At 34.3% G+C, this 24882-nt stretch overlaps 1 long non-coding RNA gene across 3 annotated transcripts; it reads left to right on the top strand.

Moving 5' to 3' along the window:
• Positions 1–1013: 1013 nt before the first annotated feature.
• On the top strand, positions 1014–10073 carry LOC134694806 (uncharacterized). Of its 3 annotated transcripts, none has more exons than XR_010102614.1 (3): positions 1014–1512; positions 8253–8339; positions 9704–10073. It is a non-coding gene; the product is annotated as an uncharacterized LOC134694806 (long non-coding RNA). The 3 variants fall into 3 exon arrangements; XR_010102615.1 differs by lacking the exon at positions 1014–1512 and adding an exon at positions 4935–4976; XR_010102613.1 differs by lacking the exon at positions 1014–1512 and adding an exon at positions 4987–5330.
• The last annotated feature ends 14809 nt before the right edge of the window (positions 10074–24882 follow it).

Below are 24882 nucleotides of genomic sequence, written 5' to 3'. Positions count from 1 at the left end.
CGTGGCCTTCAGAAAACCTAAAAACATCAGTGACAAATTAGTGACATCTGTATTAGCAAAGCAGCCTACTTCATCTCCTTGTTGCTACAAAACATGTGATCGAAGGAATTGTTTGTGTTGTAAAGCTGTCAATGCAAGCAGTTCTTTCATCAGCTCCGTTACTAAACAATATGATACCATCTACTCAAATTCTAACGGTAAAACGGAGAACACAATTTATATATTAACATTTGACACTTGTGGCATTCAGTATGTGGGAGAAACAATGAACAAATTTGATATTCGGCTGAATAACCACCGTTTATGGTACAAAACCAACAAAAACTGTCCCCACACAAGGCATCTCCGTTCAATGAAACATCCTTTTGAAAATGCTACTTTTCAAATAATAGAAGTCAACACCGAGTGGGACACCACTGCAAGAAGGAGAAGAGAAAACTTTTGATCCACTAATTCCACACCTTAGAACCTGATGGTCTTAACGAAAAAGACGAAAAAAGATACAGGAAAGATAAAGAATAATTTAATACACAGCATCGTCCCTTTTATCCAGTAATATTGGCAATTGGACGTTGCTTACTTCAAGTACCAATTTTGTAAAATTTTGAACTTCATCCATATTATGTAATAATTTTAAGGCAGCTAAATTTAAGTACAACATATACATAGAACTGCAAAAGTTTCTTATCATCTACATCCGATTTCACCTTGATCGATGCACGCTTGATAAAGCTAGTTAGTCTAGCGAAATATTGCGTTTATTTTTCATCATTTTATAAATATTTTAAACATTCTTATATATACATACCAAATAGTGTGTTAAAATTACATTGTTAAGCAATCCATGATTTTATTTGTGAAATTGAATTAATCTCTGTACTGATTAAACCACACTTCAATAGATGTCATGTGCTGCTATTTATAGGCACTTATATATATATATATATATATATATATATATATATATATATAATCGAAATATAGATTGTTGGTGTCCGTTTATATGTAAAATTGGTACCTTTGGGGTAATAAATTCTTTGGGGTAATTGAAAAAAATTCGCCCAAAGGTTTGTACTAATTTCAACCTGTTATGTTAATGTTATCATTTTGTGGTTTTAATATGATATACAGCTAGATAATATCTCCCCAAAACGCTTCCAAACATTTAAATCGGACAACTATTTGAACAATTATCGGTTTATGAAATATGACCGTCTGTAAAGTGCATATCTAGCTGGAGTTATAAACGGGCGTTTGGGCTAATTCGCCTTTTTTGGTTTTCCACCAAAAAAACTGATATATATCACTTATATTATTATTTGAGTAAATTGGTGGGAACTTTCTGCAGTTTTCGATTAATTTTCTCCAAGAAATTGTAAGAAATAGAAAAAATATTCGACATATATATGAGTAGCACGTCTGAAATTTCACATATATTCTTTCGAAGATCTTATTCGGAACACCTTTGGATTCATTCGCTTCGATTAAATAGGACAAAATGGCAGCTTGCAGGTAAAATCGTTCCGTTATATAATCATTATTTTATATGTCAATCTTTCAACTGAATTTTAACGTATTGTTGCAGATAGATGTATTTTTGATGGATTGAAGAAAAAAGGTTTTTTTTTTATCTTTTTATTGTTTATTCGTTACTCATGCATGTTGGTTGTACGGAAGCTTGCTTCTGACTGTTTTGTCGGATATTTAAATTATAAATCATGCATGTAAATAAAGAAATATACTCCTTCTTCAACAAGTCAAAGATTTAAGATATTTTATATTTGTTTTCTGTTTAACAAGACGATTGTTTAGTCAGGTGATGAGATCCAGTGAAATTGATATACTTGTGAAATTTGAGCTTTAAAAATTGCCACTTTGACCTTTTGGATGCATCAGCCGTCTGGTGTCTGTCTGCCTGTTGCATATCTGGTGGTAGATCACATTGGCGGATCCAGGGGAGTTTGAAGCTTTAAATGGGGACATAATTATTGTTGGAATACCCCCCCCCCCTTTTTTTTAAATTGCTGGATCCTCCCCTGGATCATTCTTATGGTCTTCTTATGATATACAATGTACAACTTAAACTCAAGGATCTGTGGCATGAAGGACATCAATATGCATATGCGAGTGTGTTACTTGGTTGTCTTTTAAGTTTTAGATGTACATTATGTTTTTTCTGTTTATTCATTTATTCCTTGGCGCAAATGGCTTCTTCAGATATTCATGATATATATTTTCAAACATGTTTCTGTCATTTTTGTAAAACATAACAAGTCTGGTTTCCTTTCTTAGTTATTGTAGGGAGTCCATCATGTCTAGCAGTTGTCACATACCTTGCAGCCCTTCTTTGTATAAAAAAAATTGTTCTATTTATTCGTGTTAGTACTAAGACATGTAAGACAAAATGGTAGATGGATTCTTTTGCGAATTTTCTTTTCGTACAAATAATATTTTGTCAGCCTGATCTTCTTTCAACTGGTGGCTGTATAAATGGTCTGTTGATTTTTTGATAGGTTTCTTCCTGTTTGTTTCCCTTTAGACATTGCATTGGTCATGTTGGTGGGGATAAAATTGCATACACCATGATTTTTCCAATATTGCAAGTGTTTCCGATAGGCATGTTTGTAAAATTTTAGCATGGATAGACTCCATGTCTGATTTGCTTACCTGGCCCATAGGGCCAAGTGAGCTTTTCTCATCTTTTCACGTCAGTCTTCATCGTCCATTGTCTTTAACCATGTTTACATATATTATTAACTTTTAATTTTTAATTTACAAAAATTTTTAATTTACAAAAATCTAACCAAACTTGGCCACAATCATCATTAGGGTATCTTGTTTAAGAAATGTGTCCATTGACCCGGGCAACCAACCAAGATGGGCACCATAGCTAAAAATAGAACATAAGGGGAAAATGTAGATTTTGGCTTTTAACTCTGAAACCAAAGCTTTTATGAGTAAATCTGACACGGTTAAAATTGTTTATCAAGCTAAGATTTATCTGTCCTGAAATATTCAGGGGAATCTGACACCTGGTTGTTGGGTTGCCCCTGGGCTGAATTAGTAATTTTAAGGAAATTTTGCCGTTTTTGGTTATTATCTTGAAAAGTATCATAGATAGAGATAGCCTGTAAAAGCAATAATGTTCAGCAAAGTAAGATCTACAAATCAGTCAGCATGACTAAAATGGTCAAGTGACCCCTAAAGAAGTTATTGACCTTTATAGTCAATTTTCAACAATTTTTGGTATACAATTGCTTTAGAGCAATCTGTAGACTTATACCGATGGCTCAGAGCATTACCCTCACGTCAATCTTTTTATTCTAAACATTAAGGAACATCTCAGATACTTACATGACTTATGATTGTCTTGCTTTAATTCGGTAAGTTGGGTAAATTAGTATACGTAGGGTTTATTAAACATAGTAAAATGATGTCCATCTATAATAAAGCAGGTGAAATTGATAATCAGCAGTACTAAGAAATACCTCGGCCTGGTTAAGGCCAAAACAAATTTTAAATAACTTTTTTCAAATTGGCACATACTGTTTAAAAATGCATATTAGGATCAAGAAATATCAACAAAAACATGAAAAACATGAAGATTTTTATGTGATGACGTCACAATTAGGTATTATATATACTGTTTTCACAAAAACGATGAAAAATACAGAGTTTATACAGTTTGCTATCTTTATACAATGTATCTGTTGTGAAAACATATCAGCCAAGAAACAACAAAATAATCATAATAATTTAACAGATGCTTTATTACAACTTTTATGCTATTAACAAAATATCACCAAAGTTGTTTCTTAGGTTGGCACTTCCTTTTCAATCTAAAATATACTTAAAAATTTGAAGAACAACAAAGAAAATCAAGAAATTTTACAAATTATGCACATGATGCAAATTAAGTCATGATTTGTTGCCTTGGTAACTCGTTCAATGTCCAAAATTGTTTTCCTTTTTCTGTATACCTTGTATCTTAGATATTGTACAGTAATTTAAAAATATGTACATGATAACTTTTAAATTAACAGTAATTTTTGGAAAGGGCCAAGTTTATTAAAGATAGAGAAAATTGTAAGTAGCAAGAATGTTCAATAAAGTAAGATCTTCAAACACATCGCATCACCAAAACACTATTTGCTCATGAATCCATCTGTGTCCTTTAATTAATATGCACATAGAACAAGGTGAGCGACACAGGCTCTTTAAAGCCTCTAGTTAAATGATGCCATATAAAAAAGAAGATGTGATATTATTGCCAATGAGACAACTATCCACAAAAGATCAAAATGACACAAACATTAACAACTATACATTGTAGGTAATCGTACGGCCTTCAACAATGAGCAAAGCCCATACTGCATAGTCAGCTATAAAAGGCCAAGAAAAGACAATGTAAATCAATCCAAAGGAGAAAAATAACGGCCTTATTTATGTAAAAAAATTAATGAAAAACAAATATGTACATGTACATGTACATATAACACATAGACAAACGAACTACTGAATTACAGGCTCCTGACTTGGTACAGGTACATACATTTTTTGTACATAAATAATGTGGCGGGGTTAAACGTGTAAGCCGGATCCCAACCCTCCCCTAACCAGCTGGGACAGTGGTATAACAGTACAACATAAGAAGGACCTATAAAAATCAGTTGATAAAGGCTTACGTATTGTTATGCGTTTACTTTTCTACATGGGCTAGAGGTATAGGGGGAGGGTTTAGATCTCACAAACATGTTAAACCCCGCCACATTTTTGCGCCTATCCCAAGTCTTGTATCATTTTAATTTTAGATCTTGTGTACAATTTGGAAATTAGTATGGCATTCATTATCACTGAACTAGTATATATATTTTTTTAGGGGCCAGCTGAAGGACACCTCTGGGTGCGGGAATTTTTCGATACAGTGAAGACCATGAAGACCTGTTGGTGAGCTTCTGCTGTTGTTTTTATCCAAGGTCAGGTTGTTGTCTCTTTGACACATTCTCCATTTCCATTCTCAATTTTATTAACTTGTCAGATAGACAAAAAATACAAGTGGACGTGGCTGGGTACTTAAACATCCCGACACAAAAAGACACAATGAACAGATGTGAGCTCGAGAGTACTCACAGTTATCTGACACAGCTAGTTCAAAGCCATTAACAACTAATAAAAAATCATGCAACTAAGACTAAACAATCAATCTGTACACATCCAACATCCAATGGATTTAGTGTAAAGACGTCTTAAACAGCCAGAGAAAAACATGACCTTGTGCAATGCCAAGTTACAGGTATCGACAGATTGTAGATCCATGAATATGTATACATGTATGTATATAACATACCAGTAATATTTAGTTAATCTTTTAATCTACTGATATCAAAATCAATATTTATACCAATAAAACAATGTTCAATGATCTTATTACAGTGTTGAATTGGTAACCTTTTAGAATAAGTTATTTAAGGGAGCGACAAGTTTACATGGATCATTTCTAAATTTCTGGGCACTGTTGACAACATTTCCGTAAAAATGAGGATGTGCTATCCGGTATGAAATAAGTTTGCTACAGGTACAATCAAGCTTCAAAACAAATCTTTATATCTATCATGTCTATGGAAAAATTCAGTAAAGGTTTTAAGTAATTTATGGTAAAGATATCCATGATATCCCTGGTTTTAATAATTTACCAGTAATACATAGGTTGCGTTCGTTAAAATTAAAAACGTCATAACAGACATGGGCATAACAAACAAGTTGTGAAATATAAACACGGTAAGATGGTGCCAAAGGAACATCACCATTTAAAAATGAAAAAAATAACAATAGGGAAAGAAAAGTCGTCTCTTGTGTTGTAAATTTTAGAGTGTAGTTTCCTGTTTAAAACCGAAATATCTAAATCCAGGAAAGGACAGTTATTACCGAATAAATTTGATTTATTTAAAGTAAGATCCTTAGGGTAAATTTCAGCAGTATATTGAGAAAATTCTTGATTATTTAATGAAAAAATATCATCAAGATAACGGTAAGTCATGTAAGTGTTGTTGAATTTATCAAATAAATTTCGATGGGTCTTTGTTGAGTTTAGTCATTAACTGTGATTCGTAACAGTAAAAAAACAAGTCATAGAACATATTCATAGAAAAGTAACTCTCTGACAGAATGTATAAGTACAGAGCTACGTCATATGTAATACAGAAACACAAAAACCCATATGGAAAAAGCATTTTAACAAAAACGAAAGACAGGCCTAAACACTTTTATTACAAAATATATATCAAATCCAAAAACAAATGTTGAGTGCATCTAATTCATCCCATCTTAGGTAAAGTAAATAGTAATGTATTTGTTGAAATTGCGAGATAATAATATCATTTTGCAGATCCCTTTTGCTTAGAAACTAAAAGACAAATAGAAGAATATGTGTTCTTATCAAATCTATCTACTACTTTGAATTGTAAGATGCACTCTGAGAATGAAAAAAATCTTTAATATCGAATAGATTTTATTTTGATAGAAGAACTTCAACATATTTCATAGAAGTTTGCAGTCTTTCAATTTATGGTTATTTAAATCTTTCTAAAATGTGAACTAGTAAAAATCATCGTACTTTTTTTCAACAAAACCTTTGTAAGTATTTCTTGGTACTGCTGATTATCCATTACACCTGCTTTATTATAGATGGACATCATTTTACTATGTTTAATGAACAAAATTGATGGAAATACTAAATTCTTTGTTTTTCAATTTTGACAAAATGCAAGACACCATTTTGTGAACTTTAAACTGGTCCTTCACTTTTGCTTGTGCAAAAATAATCATGAATATATTATAATGCCTACCAATGTTAAAACTACAATAAACATGATAAAGTATTTCTTAATATATATTATTTTTAGATAATCCCCCAATATCATGTCAGAATAGAGTAGCCTTACTTCATTTTTTATACTTTCACAATTCTTATACAGACTCTGACAAGAGTGTAGATACAATTGTAAATATTGCCATTTAACATGATCCCATGCTTAATTTTCAAAATCATCCATATTGCTGCATCTTTGTTAGCCATGGATTACATGTACTTTCAAGTCCCCCTCTTCTGATTTGATTTAACACAAAGGTAATGTAATAAGATCAAAAATACATGAAATATATATATTTATCATATACTCAGACTAAATAACATATCATTTTTACTGTGTGATAATAGCATTTAATTAACGTAAATTCCATATTTTTCGATTGGTGCTTGGCGGGCTGATATGAAAAGTTTATCATTTGCTTCGATTGTTATCGCATGCCTTTCCGTAACATTATCGCATGGCATTCCGGTGATACTCGGAAAATTCCGGAAAATACACCTCAATGCAACGTTTTCAGTGAAAACACATCAATTTACAAAGAAGTGTACAAAACAATATTTGGATACTTGAGAATATATTGTGTAAAATAATTAGAAAAAAAAGAAACAAACAAATTATTAAAAATAATTGCATTTTTAAAACAGTTTCAAACATATTAATTTAGAAAGTTGCTTAAAAAAGTTGACCTCCAAACAATGTTAATTATGTATATTGTTTAATTATATATTTTGTCGATTCATCTATAACAAAATATTTTTCTTCTCTGTTGAGCAGATGATCGAAAGTATTCATATCGAATGAACTTAATTATGAGTCCGACTTCCGTAATCTTTTCACTCTTTGAACTCTATCTGGTAACCACGTAAAATGATTAATTATGATTTTAGCCGTTATTATTCTCCATTGTTGAAGCATATGATAAAAAGATCATAACATGTCATTTTTCTTATCGCATGTATTATCAGCCCTGGGTCAATATCAGCCCTTGAGCCATGCGGCTTTTGGGCTGATATTGCACCTAGGGCTGATAATACATGCGATATGAAAAATACCATGTTATAATCTGATAACATTGTACATGAATATAATCACAAAAAGATGTGTTATCGTTACCAATAAGACAACACTCCATTCAAGCCCCAATGAGTACTAATGTGAAACAATTCAGGTAGGACGAACTTATTGCCAGTCTAATATAAAAAGATTAACAAGCTACATGTACAACCACTAAAGATACTGAGTCGGGACAGGCATATTGTGCATATAGTATAACTGCAGTTAGGTTAAACATATTTGATGGATCCAAATTTTAAACCCTCTCTCTAACCTGAGATAGTGGTGTTAAAGCACAAAAATAAAAAAACATTTAAAACTCTTTTGTAGGGGTTTTTACTCATCAGATGCATGATTCAGATCAATACAGTGGTGTCTGCATAAAAAAAGTTGATGGGAGAATGATGTTTATCAAAGGTAGGGTTTGAACTGGGTAAGAGAATGACAATAGAACAAAATAAATCTTGTAATTTTATAGGGTGTTTTTCAAGGGTTTAAGATGTTTTTAGAACTTTATAGTTAATACAAGTGTTGATTTTGGACTTCATCATGTTCATTATGCGCTGGATGTCACTTTAACTTCAACAAAAATAGAATATACATGTATGGGGTTTTTCAATATGCTGAATCTAACCATGTATTTAGATTTTTAATATTTTGGCCCGGTTAGAATTAAATTGCTCCACATTGAGATCGAAACATCTAAAGGGTGTAAAATTGTACGTTATTTGATTTCATCAGAAATTGAATTTTGGGGTTCTATGATATGCTGAATCTAACCATGTAATTAGATTGTGGGTATTGGACCATAATTTAAAATTTTGAAGTTTCGAAGTTTCGAAGTTTAAGATCTTAGACAAAATTCATTCTGTGATAGAAACCTATGTTGTGTCAACTATTTAATCACAATCCAAATTCAGAGCTATATCAAGCTTAATTGTTGTGTTAATACTTGCCCCAACTGTTCATGGTTGGACCTCTGCGGTCATATAAAGCTGGGCACTGCGGAGCATATGGTTAAATGGGGAAAAAATGCAAATGAATTTACAGTAACTTGTGTATAGTCGGGTTTGTATAAAATTTAAATCAATTAGATTATTAATTAAAGTTATTAAAAAGTTTTCAAATTTTAGATTTTTGAAATTATGATCCAAGTTTTTAGAATATCAAACAGATCATTCAAGTAAACCATTGTATATATTGCCCAAAAAATTTGTGCTACCATTATAATCATTGTATATTTATGAGACTTTTTCAGTGTACCAGGGTTCGATTCCCTGCCTAGGAAATCATCATAGTGCTGGTGCAAAGTGGGCAAATATCCTAGTGGCCCCGCACTGATTAAAGTCTCTTTTATACTTTGTCTTTATTATTTTTTTGTACATGAAGTTATAAATGTGAATGAAAAGAGGGATACCTTACAAAAAGAACCCCAAAAAGTATTTTATTGATAATGCATGCCATTGTATTAAAATTACATTTGTCAATGTGAATGAAAAGAGGGATACCTTACAAAAAGAACCCCAAAAAGTATTTTATTGATAATGCATGCCATTGTATTAAAATTACATTTGTAAATGTACATGTTTGTCATGCATGGTAGAAAAAATATATATGTTTTTTGCATGGTAATAATTTGGCCTCAAACATCACTGATGAAAACTATTTGTTGATCTGCACATCTGGTGCAGCGAAATTGGTATTTTAACATTATTCCCTACAAAGGCCTACACGGACAAGTATATTAAATATAAATGCTATACTATTTGTTCACATTTAAGGTTGATGTAAACAAAGAAAAGAAAATTCAACAGATGAGGCTTTTTGACAAGAAGTGTTATTTTGAAATGATTTTTAGCCAGCAAATCAAGGTTAACAGCATCTAGAGAAATTTGCACAGCAACATGGAGGAGAAAAACCATCAATCCTTGCAAATCTTGCTGGACGGAATTGAGATTTTTTAGCACAAGCAACAATTCATGGAAAAAACTATGAAAAAAGGCTCTAGGTGTAATACCACCATTGATTTTCCCCTATTAGTCTTTGTTAAATTTGCACTTTTCAAAAAATTGTGCAGAATTTATCTTTGTTTCAAATAAAGAAATACTTGGCATGAGTAAAGTTTTATCCTGTCCAGTTCTATAGAAAAAGTTTCACATCACATTCCATTGCATATAAGAAAATAACCATCATTGGAAGTTAACCAATCAAATTTCTCCCCTTATTATACCCCACGCAACGAGTTGCGGAGGGTATAATGTTTTTGACTCGTCAGTCCGTCCGTCAGTCCTGTTTCTTGTCATCGCAACTCCTCTCAAACCACACAACAGAATTTCACGAAACCTGTTCAGATAATAAGGACATACTATGTAGTTGTGCAGATCAACGGGAAATTGCGATTCCCTTTTGAACTTATTTGCCTCAATGTACTTCTGCAACAGTTTGTCATCTTAACTCCTCTGAAACCACACAACAGAATTTCATGAAATTTTGTAGATAATAAGGACATACTATTAAGATGTGCATATTGGCAGGAAATTAATTTTTCTTATACAATTTATTTTTCTTACACTTATTTAATTTCTCCAATGACATGTGGGGACGTGGAGTATGTTCTTATTATCTGAAAAGGTTTTGTGAAATTCTGTTTTGTGGTTTGAGAGGAGTTGCGATGACAAACTGTTGCAGTAGTACATTGAAGCAAATAAGTTCAAAGGGGCGTTACTCCTAGAAAAAAATTGAATCGAAATTTCCCGTCAATATGCACAACTACAAAGTATGTCCTTATTATCTGAAAAGGTTTTGTGAAATTCTGTTGTGTGGTTTGAGAGGAGTTGCAATGACAAACTGTTGCAGTAGTACATTGAAGCAAATAAGTTCAAAGGGGCGTAACTCCTAGAAAAAAAATTGAATCGCAATTTCCAGTCAATATGCACAACTACATAGTATGTCCTTATTATCTGAAAAGGTTTCTTGAAATTCTGTTGTGTGATTTGAGAGGAGTTGCGATGACAAACTGTTGCAGTAGTACATTAAAGTATATAAGTTCAAAGGGGCGTAACTCCTAGAAAAAAAATTGAATCGCAATTTCCCGTCGATATGCATAACTATAAAGTATGTCCTTAAGTTATTATCTGAAAAGGTTTCGTGAAATTCTGTATCAGAGCTGCATCAATTTTAGATATTGTGTCCAAACTAATCACATTAAATTTTGTTTAAATTGCGACCTCTGCAGTCGCAGCCAGGTACACCAAATATACCCAATGTATAAAGTGTATAGGAAATGTAAACCAAGTACATTCAATGTATCACCGGTTATATATGGTCCAATGTACACACCAAATATTGTGCACGAAGTAAACGCCCTGTATACGACATGTACAGGGTTTATGCCTTATGTATTACGGTGACATCCCATTAGTCCGACAACCATTATTCCGACAGCCCATTACTCCGACAGCCCACCATTTCGACAGCCCATTACTCCGACAGCCCATTATTCCGACAACCCATTACTCCGACAGCCCATTATTCCGACAATGCGTTTTTCTTATGTGTATTGGTAAATTTTCTTTAAAAAGACCAACTCCGTTCTTTATGATATGTGTGGTTGTCCGTCTTGATTACAATTACTTTTTCCATGCGGGATATTTGTCTCAGTATATTGGAGTTAATACAAATGCTAATGGCAACTGCTCAGTCTTTACCCACTTCCCATATTCGTTTTAAGTGTAAAGGTACTTTATCTATCTTAATATTTCGTTGTTTGTGTGTCCACTATCAGTATGTGCTGTTCTAGTTCACTATTTGTTCGCATGTGTGTCTCGATCTACCTTCTTTATAAAAAAGAAGATGTGGTATGATTGCAAATAACACAACCATTCACAAGAGACCAACATGACACAGACATTAACAACTATAGGTCACCGTACGCCTTCAACAACGAGCAAAGCCCATACCGCATAGTCCACTAAAAAAGGCCCCGATATGACAATGTAAAACAATTCAAACGAGAAAACTAAAGGCCTTATTTGTATAAAAAATGAACGAAAAACAAATATGTAACACATAAACAAACGACAACCACTGAATAACAGGCTCCTGACTTGGGACAGGCAGATACATAAATAATGTGGCGGGGTTAAACATGATAGCGGGATCCCAACCCTCCCCTAACCTGGGACAGTGGTATTACAGTTCAACATAAGAACGAACTATAAAAATCAGTTGAAAAAGGCTAAACTCATCAGATGGACAATAAAACAAGTGAATGTGGCTGCATGGGAACATGTACATCCCGACAACAAAAAGACACTAGGAACATATCTGAGAGTATTCGGAGTTATCAGAAAGCACTTTAGTTCATAGCCACTAACAACTAATAAAAAAATCATGCATCTAAGACTTTTAAACTAGATCTTCGGCTCCCCCTTTTCGCGTATCAGGGGATTGATGTTTTCCCCACTATTAACTACATATAAAATAAATACTAGAACACACCCGCGAAATCGCGGGCATTCAGAGCGTAGTTTAAAGTATGTAAAGTGTTGTTGGATGAATTTTTTAAAATATTGAATGACTGGAGCAAAAAAAGTATCATAAGTCATAGGTTATTGAGGACAGGAAAATACTTTTTTTTTTATCCCTCCTCCTTTATTTCCAATTATCCCATTTTTTGGTTTTCTATCAATTTCAATATGAACATACATTTAGTATGTTATGAACATTCAAGTAAGGAGCCTGTAATTCGGTGGTTGTTGTTTGTTTATGTGTTACATATTTGTTTTTCGTTCATATTTCTGTACATAAATAAGGTCGCTAGTTTCCTGGTTTGAATTGTTTTACATTGTCAGTTCGGGGTCTTTGAAAGCTAAGTATGCGGAAGGGCTTTGTTCGTTGTTGAAGGTCGTACGGTAAGCTATAATTGTTAATATCTGTGACATATTGGTCTCTTGTGGAGAGTTGCTTCAACATGGCAATCATACCACATCTTCTTTCTTTTGTAATCAATGAATTTTGTAAAAGATTTAATGACTGGAGAATTTCAGAAAAGGTATCAAAACTTCACATGACTATTTTTAGCGCTTATCTGTATATCATGAACATTCATTACTATATAAATATAGCGTATTTACTTTCGATTCTAAGTTTACTAATCGATCCATAGTGGTCATTGATATACTAGTATACAGACCCTCTCTATTTAATAAAGTAAAAAATCTAAGACAATGTGTGACATTCTTGTCCTGCTTGTGTCTTTGTCATATTGTCTAATTTTAAAAACATAGTACATTATGTGTTTTGTTGGAAACTTGACATTTGTTTTTCATTTAAAACATTTTTCAAGAAGAAGAAAAATATTTAAATATTATTGATTTTAAGAAAGGTAGGTCATATGTTAATTCACAATCAGTGCTCTTCCATTACATTAAGAATTGGAAATGCTCGATACTAAAACAATCGTTTTGTACAGCTGACAAAGTTGAGGATGGGAGTTATTTTTCAATCGAATGCTCACTTCATAATAATTTGAGGGTGGAACTCTTTCACCATATTTCTAGCACATGTAAGAACTTTAAAAAGTCAGATAAATAAGATAAATTTTGTTAACACAAGAAAGCTTTACTATTATGGGGGGAAATGATGATTACATTCAATTTGTTAGTTCTTTTGACGATTATGGATTACATGTCTTGATACTGACTGTAATTTGATATCCATGTGTTAGTTGGGTTTTTTTCTATTTTGTCTTGGCTCCGATTGTGACCGAGGCTTATAGGGCTATAAAGATAATTATATCGTATTAGTATTGTAATGTTTTAATGTCATGAATGTTGACCCAATCATTAGACCGCCGCTTCGAAAAAGTGGGGTAGACTGTTTTACCTCTGTCTGTCGTATCGTCTAACCGTCCATCCGTCAGTTTGTCCGTCCGTCCCATAAATATTTTCGTTCCATCTTTTTTCATGAACTACATTACAAGGATTTCTGAAAGGTTAATTGAAGTCGGCTGTGGCGTGTGATACTTTTTCAAATTGATTACGCATTACATGTGACAGCCAAGTTGAAAACTGTCGTCACATTTTACTCAGGAACTACAAGAAATTATTTCTGAAATTTGATTTCAATATTTTTATAAGTCAGTTATACTGTGTGATGCTTTTTCCTGTCTACCGAAATGTTTGGGCGGGGTTGTCATCAGTAGCTCGTACCACCAATGGTTGTTCTTGATTTATACATGTATGCTCTTTAAGATCCTTTAATTTGGAAAATGACATATTCTTTTCTGTTTTATTCTATATATATACAGATTTCGAATTGAGTATATATAGAAAGTATTCGAACTACCTTAGCCTCATGTTATATATACGGGATTATTTCTTAAAATATGTTAAAATATTACATATCTAAACGTAATAATACAGACAGACACATTTTATTTTCCCCTGATACCATCAGTGTCGGACTTATGGGTTGTCGGAGTTTTGGGCTGTCGGAGTAATGGGTTGTCGGACTTTTGGGTTGTCGGACTAATGGGTTGTCGGACCATTTGGGCTGTCGGACTAATGGGCTGTCGAAATAATGGCGTGTAACCATGTATTACGCGTACACCGAATATACACAATGCATAAAGTGTACACGCCATGTAAACCAAGTACTTCCAATGTATCACCGGTTATATATGGTCCAACATACACATCAAGTATTGTACACAAAGTAAACGCCCTGTATACTGCGTATACGACAAGTACAGGGTGTATGTCTGATGTATAAAAGTGTATAGGCCATGTATCACCGGTTGTATATGGTTCAATGTACTCACCAATATTGTGCACAAAGTAAACGCCCTGTATACGACATTTACAGGGAGTATGCCTAATGTATTAGCTGTACACGTCATGTTCACCAGATATATCCAATGTATAAAGGGTACATCCAATGTATCACCGGTTATATATGGTCCAATGTATAAATATATATATTAGTTACCATGCGTCTTCATGCAAAATATTCATACCTAGAGAGTACAGTCCCCTCTTCTGGAATGCAGTCCTTCTTTAAATATATATATGAAAGCATGCGTCTTCATCCAAATTATTCATAATAGAGATTGCAGTCCTCTCTTTATGAGTGCAGTCCTCCTTTGAATATATATAGGTAACCATGCGTTTTCATTTAAATTATTCATATACAAGTGAGTGCAGTCCTCCTTTCAATATATTTAAGAAATAATTCATGGGGCATACATCAAAGTCAAAAGAAAAGAAAATATGATTGCTTGGAATAAGTAGAATGTTCTATAAAATAAAAAATAAATGTTATGTCAGTTTGAACTTGAGAACTTGTGCATTTCCACTGCACACAATTATCATACCATCATAACATATATGAGAAGAACATAACCCTTGCCATGCCAACAACTGGTATATTAAAAGTAAATGTGTTAAGTTCCGATGCAAAGACCCCGGGCTATAAGCGAATAAATTAAAAATTATTCAGCTTATTGGTTAAGTGGTTTGAGAGTAAAAGATCTTTGAAATAGTCTACACTGAAGGACGGACAACAGAAGCGACAAAAGACACCAAGTTATTGCAATAACTTAATAGATATAGGATGATGTGGTGTGAGTGCCAATGAGACAACTCTCCATCCAAATAAAAATTAATAAAAATAAACCATTATAGGTCATGGCCTTCAACACGGAACCTTGGCTCACATCGAACAACAAGCTATATAGGGCCCCAAAATTACTGATGTAAAACCATTCAAAAGGGAAAACCAACGGTCTAATTATATTTAGGGAAAGGTGAGCTAAAAAGTTTTCAAGGAACTCTGGTAATATTAATCAATACAATTGAAATCACTGCAAAATTGACAAAAAAGCATAAATTTGTTTACCTCCATCTTTACTGTAACTTTCATTTTGACTGGCATCTCCTGCATCTAAACCAACTGACATAAAAAAAATAATATTATAAATCACTGAAATTTTGCAAATAAGCTACACAAATAATTGTAAAAACTAGGATTACACCCAAAAATTATCTAAATATCTTCTTAAAAGGGCAATAACTCTTATAAAAGATGGTTGACAATTTCGGTCATTCTTACTTTTAAGTAAATTTTAATTGTTGATTTTTTTTTACTGTTTCCAATTTCACTTTACCTGTAAATAAATTCAAGACAATAATTGAAACTGTAAAAATAATCATCATTACAGGGTCGGTAACCCAACAATATGTTGTCAATTTGTTATAAAATTTCAAGAACACAAAGATTTGGACTTGTTCACATTATTCATTAAGCTGGGGTCACACATTCACGATGTTTACTACCGTCCTTGACAGGACCATTCCCGATTGAAATTTATTAAAAGTCTGATCAAGATCCTGTGAATCGTGGATGGAAATTCAAACTTAAATTTAAATCTGTAAAAAAAAAAATTTGATCACGACAACAATCAGATAGTGTTCAGGAAACGTCGATATTCAACCGTTTCAAAGCGAATTAGTCCCGATAATCCCGTTCTGAATCCGCTTCTAATCCGATTTGTATTTTTCGCCGGGTAAAATTCGACCGAGTCTTTCACGATTCCGTTCCGGCTTTACCGAATGTAATCCGACTGAGATCAGACAGTGACCAGACAGTGAACCGACACTGACGGAAGTTATCCGTTCGAAAACTGTCGGCATATTCTGGATGATCAGGTACTGTCGGAACGTAATCCTATCACGGTCCGCTCCATCGCATTGCAAACGGCTTTGTCTGGTCTCAGTCGTATTGTATTCTGTAATTGTCGGGACTCCGACGTGGGTATCATTGACGAATTTCGTATTAATAACGGGACGGTTTCGGAACGGTTTCGGCAAAAACGGTTCGCAATCAACAAGACCTGGATGCAATCTGGACTCAATCGGCAGAAAAAAAGCTATGAAAAATTACTCCAGATCATTTCCGTTCCACAGGACACCGTCCAGAATACACAAGACATTGTTCGGAATTCGATCCGATACAGCAGAATCTGTCACGACATAGCCACGATTGTAATCCGACTAGACAAAATCGGCTGAGTTGCCCCGAATGTTACGGGACGCACCTTACTGTCGGGATGCTTGGCCGAACTATTCGGACCCTTCCCGACCCGTAGGAATCTGTTACGAACTAAAACGACTGCGTTCAGACAATGATAGGACATTCCAGATAATTGAGGATACTAATCCGACTTTTTCACTTTTCGTGTCGTATTGCTGTCTGATCTCAAACGGGAGCAAAAATCGGCAATGTGTGAACCCCGCATTAAATAAATTCATAAATTCAGATCACTGAAAAAAATACATTCTTAACTTCATAAAAAAAAGCCTAGTTTAGATAATTACTAAAATCTACTCTTAATGTTCTACAAACCCTACATAAAAAAATGATTCAAATAAATATACCCATAGAGGATTTAAGTGGCATATACAAGAGAGCACAGTCTTTGGAGTGCAGTCCTCCTTTCAATATATTTATAAGTAATCATGCGTCCTCATGCAAATTATTTATATACTAGAGAGTGCACCTTCTCTTTAGAAGTGCAGTCCTCCTCTTGATATATTTATAGATTATTACATGACATTTTCCATATGGCCCTGGTATGAGCTCTAGACTCCCATATCAAGCCAGAGGGCTTAAGCCCGAGGGCTTGATATGGGTCGTGGGCTGATACCATGGACCCTATGAAAAATGACATGTAATAATCTATTTATCATATATTTTTAAGTAAAAGAAAATAAATAGCTTACATCAAATTATGTTTGATATTTCTTCAAAAATCAAAAAGATGTTTAACGAAAAAAAAAAATGTATCACTGTGAGTTAAAAAAAAGTTCGTATCACAGTACAGTAGATAAACAACGTTTTATGAAAAGTTTCAGAAATAATTAACAATAAATATATTAATTCTAAGAATTGCAAACATTAAAAAACTTCAAAGTTTTACATTACAAATGTTAAAAAATGCTTTAAGAAGAATCCTATATTATCGCTACTCATTCCAGTGTGGCTTCATATATTTTCTAAATTCTTTCTAAATTCTTTCTAAATTCTCGGGCCTATAAAGGCCCTCGGGCTGATATTGATGTCTCGGGATGATACGACATATGATACGGATTTTGCCATGTATTATTCTCTATATACATATATATGTAACCATGCCGGTCTTCATGCAAATTATTCATATATACTAGAGAATGCAGTCCTCTCTTTTTGAGTGCAGTCCTCCTTCAATTTTTTTTTATATGTAATCCAAATCGTCTGTCTTCATGCAAATTATTCATACACAAGAGAGTACGGTCCTCTCGTTAGGACTTCAGTCCTCCTTTAGTTTTCTATAAGTAACCGTGTGTCTTCATGCAAATTATTCATATACAAGAGAGTACAGTCCTCTCTTTTGGAGTTCAATCCTCATGCGCGTAGCTACATGTACGTTTACGTCAAAACGCCCGGGCGTACACTTGAATTTTGAAAATAAAACAAATAATCGACATAGAATAAGAAAAACTGGTCAGAAGCACATCAACCTTGTGCTTCTCTATTCAATGAATTGTGATTTTAAATAAAAAGGGAATAAATTTATTCAAATAGATCATTTATTATATATTTGTTCGAATTTTTGTAAAAGTCTGAATCTTCTATGAATTCTACGTACTTTTCTTATACTTAAAGCAATTCACCATCTGCTCAGAGCCGATATGCTGTTTGTGTTTTTGTTGTAAGCCCTAGTCCTACTATGAGCCTATGATTTATGTCCCTAAAGCGAGACAAAGCAGCCGCAAATATTTAGGTTCCGAATGTGGATAAAGTCTTTTGAATATCGTGTGATGCATTCTCAACAACTTTATGTTTACCGAACACTTTTTACATGAGAGCCAAGTTGTAAATTTTCGTTAAATTTTAAAAACTACAATACAATGATTTCTGAACTTTTGTATCAAGGTTTATATAAGTCAGTTATACTGTGTGGTGCTATTTTAGAATCACAACACAACAACTTCCTGTCTACCAAGATATTTGACAGGGTATCATCAGTAGCTCGCACCATCACTAGTTGGTCTTAATTTGTTTGCTCTTTATAGACCCTGTAATTTGGAAAATGAAATATTCTTTTGAGGCTCCCGCAGGGTAAAAAACGACCTCCGACCTCCGGGCTTTTTAGAGGCGACTTCCGACCTGAGGGCCTTCTAAAAACGACCTGCGACCTTGCCATTTTTATCGCGATGTTTTCCTATGTGGTTCTTTGTCGCTACTTCTGTTATCTGACAGATCTGCAAAATTGCGCGCGATTACTGGTTCTCTGTCTCAGCCTATTCCCTAGCCTGGGATCCGGCCCAATCTAGCTGCGCGTCGTTATGGCCGGGTGGGGAACAAATACCCATTTGACTCTGAATCTAAAGTGAGGCTGAATAAATCTTTGCATAAATTTTTGATGTTTGATGTAAACCAGCGCAATTGGATTCCAATTGACACCTTGGACATGTGAAATTTTAAACTTTTAACTTTCTCACCAGGCGATTGCTGATAAGAATTAACCCTTTTCTGCTTACTAATTATCATCATACTACTAATTAGATATGATAACACTATACATCAATTCATAAAGAAAAATTATTACAGTCTAATTTTTAGCTCACCTGACCTGAAAGGTCAAGTGAGCTTTTCTCATCACTTGGCGTCCGTCGTCCGTCGTCCTGCGTCCGTCGTCTGTCGTCCGTCGTCCGTCGTCCGTAAACTTTTACAAAAATCTTCTCCTCTGAAACTACTGGGCCAAATTTAACCAAACTTGGCCACAATCATCCTTTGGGTATCTAGTTTTAAAAATGTGTCCGGTGACCTGGCCATCCAACCAAGATGGCCGCCATGGCTAAAAATAGAACACAGGGGTAAAATGTATATTTTGGCTTATATCTTTGAAACCAAAACATTTAGAGCAAATCTGACATGGGGTAAAACTGTTGATCAGGTCAAGATCTATCTGCCCTGAAATATTCAGACGAATTGGACAACTTGTTGTTGGGTTGCTGCCCCTGAATTGGTTATTTTAAGGAAATTTTGCAGTTTTTGGCTATTATCTTGAATACTATTATAGATAGAGATAAACTGTAAACAGCAATAATGTTCAGCAAAGTAAGACCTACAAATAAGTCAACATGACCAAAATTGTCAGTCAACCCCTTAAGGAGTTATTGCCCTTTATAGTCAATTTTTAACAACTTTTCGTCATTTTTTGTAACTTGTACAAAAATCTTCTTCTCTGAAACTACATGGCCAAATTTAACCAAACTTGGCCACAATTATCATTGTGGTATATAGTTTAAAAAATGTGTCCGATGACCCCGCCTACCAAACAAAATGGCCGACATGGCTAAAATTAGAACATAGCGGTAAAATGCAGTTTTTGAATTATATCTTTGAAACTAAGACATTTAGGGCAAATCTTTCAAGATTTAAATGTCCATCAGAATAAGATCTTTCCCCTCACAAATTTTCAGATGCTTCCGACAACTCGTTGTTGGGTTGCTGCCCTAAAATTGTTAATTTTAAGGAAATTTTGCAGTTTTTGGTTATTATCTTGAATACTATTATAGATAGAGATAAACTGTAAACAGCAATACTGTTCAGCAAAGTAAGATCTACAAATAAGTCAACATGATCAAAATTATAAGAGGACCCCGTTAGGAGTTATTGCCCTTTATAGTCAATATTGAACAACTTTTCGTCATTTTTGTAACTTGTACAAAAATCTTCCTTTCTGAAACTATGGGCCAAATTTAAACAAACTTGGCCACAATCATTACTAGGGTATCTATTTAAAAAAAGTGTATAATGACCCCACCTACCAACCAAGATGACCGACATCAGTAAATACAGTAACAGGTGAGCGACACAGGCTCTTGAGAGCCTCTAGTTACTAATTGATGTTAAACAAGAATTGATTGGATACAGATGTAAAACAAACATTGAGGACAAAATTAGTATTAACCAATCATTGACAGGCAGTACATTGATACACGCCTGGCTATACTGAGAAGATTAGTCAGGACCCCAGGCTACCTATTCCCCCCTTCCCCCAAGACTGTACGTTCTTCCCACATGTAGAACTAGATCGGGATGAACAATCGGCTTGCGTCATCGGACCGATCTGATGAAATAAAATGCCCAAATTACATGTCTGTTATTAAACATAAACTGCTAACTGTTGGTCCCACCAACCATGATCAGCCATACTGTTTTTCCGGCCATCTCAGTCACAATTTTGTCTACTGTAGTCTGTATTATACCCCACTACACACAGTAGAGAAGTTTTACATGGCATGATGGTTTGATGTCCGTCCATACTTTCATCTGTAGTACCGTCCCATAGTGGTATCCAGATGAAAACTTCAGAACGGATCAAAGATTTATATCGTTTGTTCCCATTTGTTTAAGCCCTAGTCCTACTAGACCACGATCGCCCTCCGCTCGCCGCGATCAAAAATAAATTCAGATCGTGGTGAGGTCGCGGTATGAGCGGCTTGAAATGTAAATTTTCGTTGCTTTCACGATATGCTTCTACGTCCTCATTAATACGCTTCTACAACGATCCCGCTACGATTAGACCTCGTTCTCCGCTCATTTTGCGATCTCTACGCTTATCAAGATCTTTCTACGCTCATCACGTTCTCACTACGACCATACCACGAGTTATGCGATTGCAACACGATCTTACAACGCTTTTACTGCGATTATTACATACGTTCATACCGCGATCTTACTCTGTTATCTGTAATAACGCCAAACTCGTGTTCCATATCAACAACCTTCCATTCCTTCTATTTCTGAATAATACATGTACATAGATTTCTTGGAAACAATTATACATTCATGCCACCAAAATGTCAAACTGAAAGAACACATTCAAACGGGAAAACCAACGGTATAATCTATTATATGGTTGAGCCATTAGAAAAAAGGGACAAGAACTACATACAGACAAACAAAACCTGGATATGTAATATTTTTATGTGCAAATGACAATGAGAATGATGGTCGTAGTATGAAAGTAGTCAGGTCGTATGGAGAGTGTGATGAGGACGACAAGGGCGTGCTAGAATCGTACTATGCCTTGTTTCTTAAAAAAGAGAGGATTTTGAAAATAAATAACTCAGCCTTGATAATCACAAAAATAAATGGTTTGTTCTGTGGTTGTTTGAAAATAAATTACCTGACTTGCAATGTATTGTAAATAAATAACTCGGCAGGGTTTATCGAAAGTATGAGATGGCACAAGATTCTTCATAAATTCATCTTTTTACCCCAAAAAAAATCGGGAAACACTTCACAATTTTTTTTAACAATAAAAGTATAAATATTTCTTAAATATACTTGAAATGTCTGAAAATTGGTTTCTTTTAACTTGAGATATATTGTCTCAGGAAACATTACCTCACTTTTATTCTAACAGGGCCGTAACTACATTGAGACAAATGCCTCATGTAGGAAATTTCAAAACGAAACGCTTGTCTCCATATCAAATTGTGTTCACGGCGAATGCCTTGCAAGAAGCAAGTTCTGTTTTCACTCAGACATAGCCCTGATTTTTCAGAATCAATGTTTCTTATTTTTTCAGTTTCAGGATCAATGTTTCTTATTTATTTGTCTTTTGTTCGTTGATTGCCCTTCTGCATTCTGTTGCATTCCTTTTTTAATCTAGTAATTTTGTTATGAACTTGATCATGAGTTTAAAAAAATAGCAGCCACAGACTTAACTATGTGAATTCCAATTTTGCTTAATCATGCACCTTGGTCTTTTTGTGTATTCTCTAGAAAGTCACTGAATTTATACATTTTGCTTTGAGACCAAAATATAGTAAAAAAATATTAAAACAAAACTTGCATTTTCAAATTATGAAAGGGTCTTCAGGACACCCAGAAAGCATGAATTTGCATCATTTGTTCTATAGCTTCTTGGGCCTTCAGTGGCTCCAAAACGCCTTAAAAAATGTTGCCTCGCTCCGCTCGGCGAAATATCTTGGCCAATACTTTTAAAAGAAGCAAGTTACAACAACAAAAAAATTCTATGTACGTATGAAATACATGCATATGCAGTTGGGAATATAAAAGATTCATTTCTGCAGACGATGATGATTAAATGGTACATAGTGAATTGACTATACATGTATTATTTAATAAATAAATCATTTAAAAATTTGATGTTTTCGAATATTACAAATAAAGTTGTGAAAATGAACCATCAGTTCCTTGCTTTAATGAAAATGAAAAATCTTGCTTCAATAGTGCAGAAAATGAATAAACTTTCCTGTTAGTTTACAAAAAAAAAATACTCCCCCCCCCCCCCCCACCCCAGGATATCTAATGGTCGTCCCCTAAGTCGAATCTTCATGAAAATTTGAACCGTACTTTGTATTTATCATAGCATGGCCTGACTAACAACTGTGTAAAAATTGGGGAGTCCAATATAAAATGGACATGAGTGCCGAGCGGGACACATCTGTCTTCAAGACATTTCCTTGTTGCCATCAGTCTATAGATCGTGTTCAAAGTATCAGTAGGTAAATCCAGCTCTACATCCCCGGTGATTTTGGGAACTTGCTCAATATGAATATTGGTTTGGATTAGTGATATACTGAATGTTTGGTTGAAACTACTGTTCTGAAAAATCGAAAAGTTCAAGTCCTGTTTTTGGTCTCAATATGGAAAAGAACGGATATGGGTTAATGGCACGAAGACATCACATATTAATCATTAAATGCCACACAAAATATAAATCTAGAGCTGACAACACGAACTTCAATAGAGCAGGAGCTTCTCGCTTACAGACGACCATCTCTTGATGGCCTCAAACAAAACAAGAACAACCCAGCCCAAGGGCACATCAATGACTTAAATAGACCCTTTAAATATAAAAACGACATCCGGCCTCTATGTTGGAAAAAACGACCTGCGACCTGTACATTTCCCTTAAAAACGACCTCGCGACCTTGCGACGAATTTATAAGCGACCTTGCGACCTGAGGGGGTACCATGTGGGAGCCTCTCTTTTCTGTTCTAATCTATATATAGATTTTGAATTGAGCATGCAGAAAGTAATCGAATTACCTTAGTCGTATGTAATATGAACGGAGTTATTTCTTGAAGTATGTTATTACATCAACGTAATAATACAGACAGACACTTTTTATTTTACCCCGATACGTATACCCTGATACTTGACTTGATAAGTGTCGGACTTATGGGTCGTCGGGGTATTTGGCTTTCGGAGCAATGAGTTGTTGGACTATTGGGTTGTCGGACTAATGAGGTGTCGGACAAATGGGTGTCGGACTAATGGGCTGTCGAAATAATGGCGTGTAACTTCAACGTATATATCCAATTAAAAAAGACTGTTCTATCTTGAATATGAATAATTTGTACGGCGGAAACGGAAAACTGAACGGAGACGGAAACGGAAGAAATAATTATATGAACAGAACATAAGGGGTAAAATGGAAAGAACTATGAAAATGAATAACGACTGAGGTACAAATAAAATCACACAACAACTATCTTGACAATAGAATAGGAGCTATATATCAAAGACAATAGCAAACAGTTTTGGAAATACACAACATTGACAGCTAAAACCCAAAAATGCTATAAAGACCACGTGACATTCTTCTGCTCTAGGTAGATGTGTTCAACAATGAGAACTCTTCAACATTGTAGACTTAAAAAGTTCATGATAAAAATCTCTCTACCTTCTCTAGTTTCAACCAAAAACACAAGAGAAGATGAAAAGTCGTCCGTCAGTAAAGGTCCATCATTACTCTGAAAAGTCTACTTACATGTATTATATCGGAAATATTAACTTGTTTGTAGATCTTGTCTTGCTGATCATTTTTGTTTGAATAGTTTCTAGAATACTGATCGCAAAAACAACGTAGTT

The sequence above is a fragment of the Mytilus trossulus genome, chromosome 13 (genome assembly GCF_036588685.1).
Source record: "Mytilus trossulus isolate FHL-02 chromosome 13, PNRI_Mtr1.1.1.hap1, whole genome shotgun sequence".
In the NCBI taxonomy this organism is placed as follows: domain Eukaryota; kingdom Metazoa; phylum Mollusca; class Bivalvia; order Mytilida; family Mytilidae; genus Mytilus; species Mytilus trossulus.
Note: the sequence above shows the minus strand (reverse complement) of the source record. Positions and strands in the feature narration are given on the sequence as shown.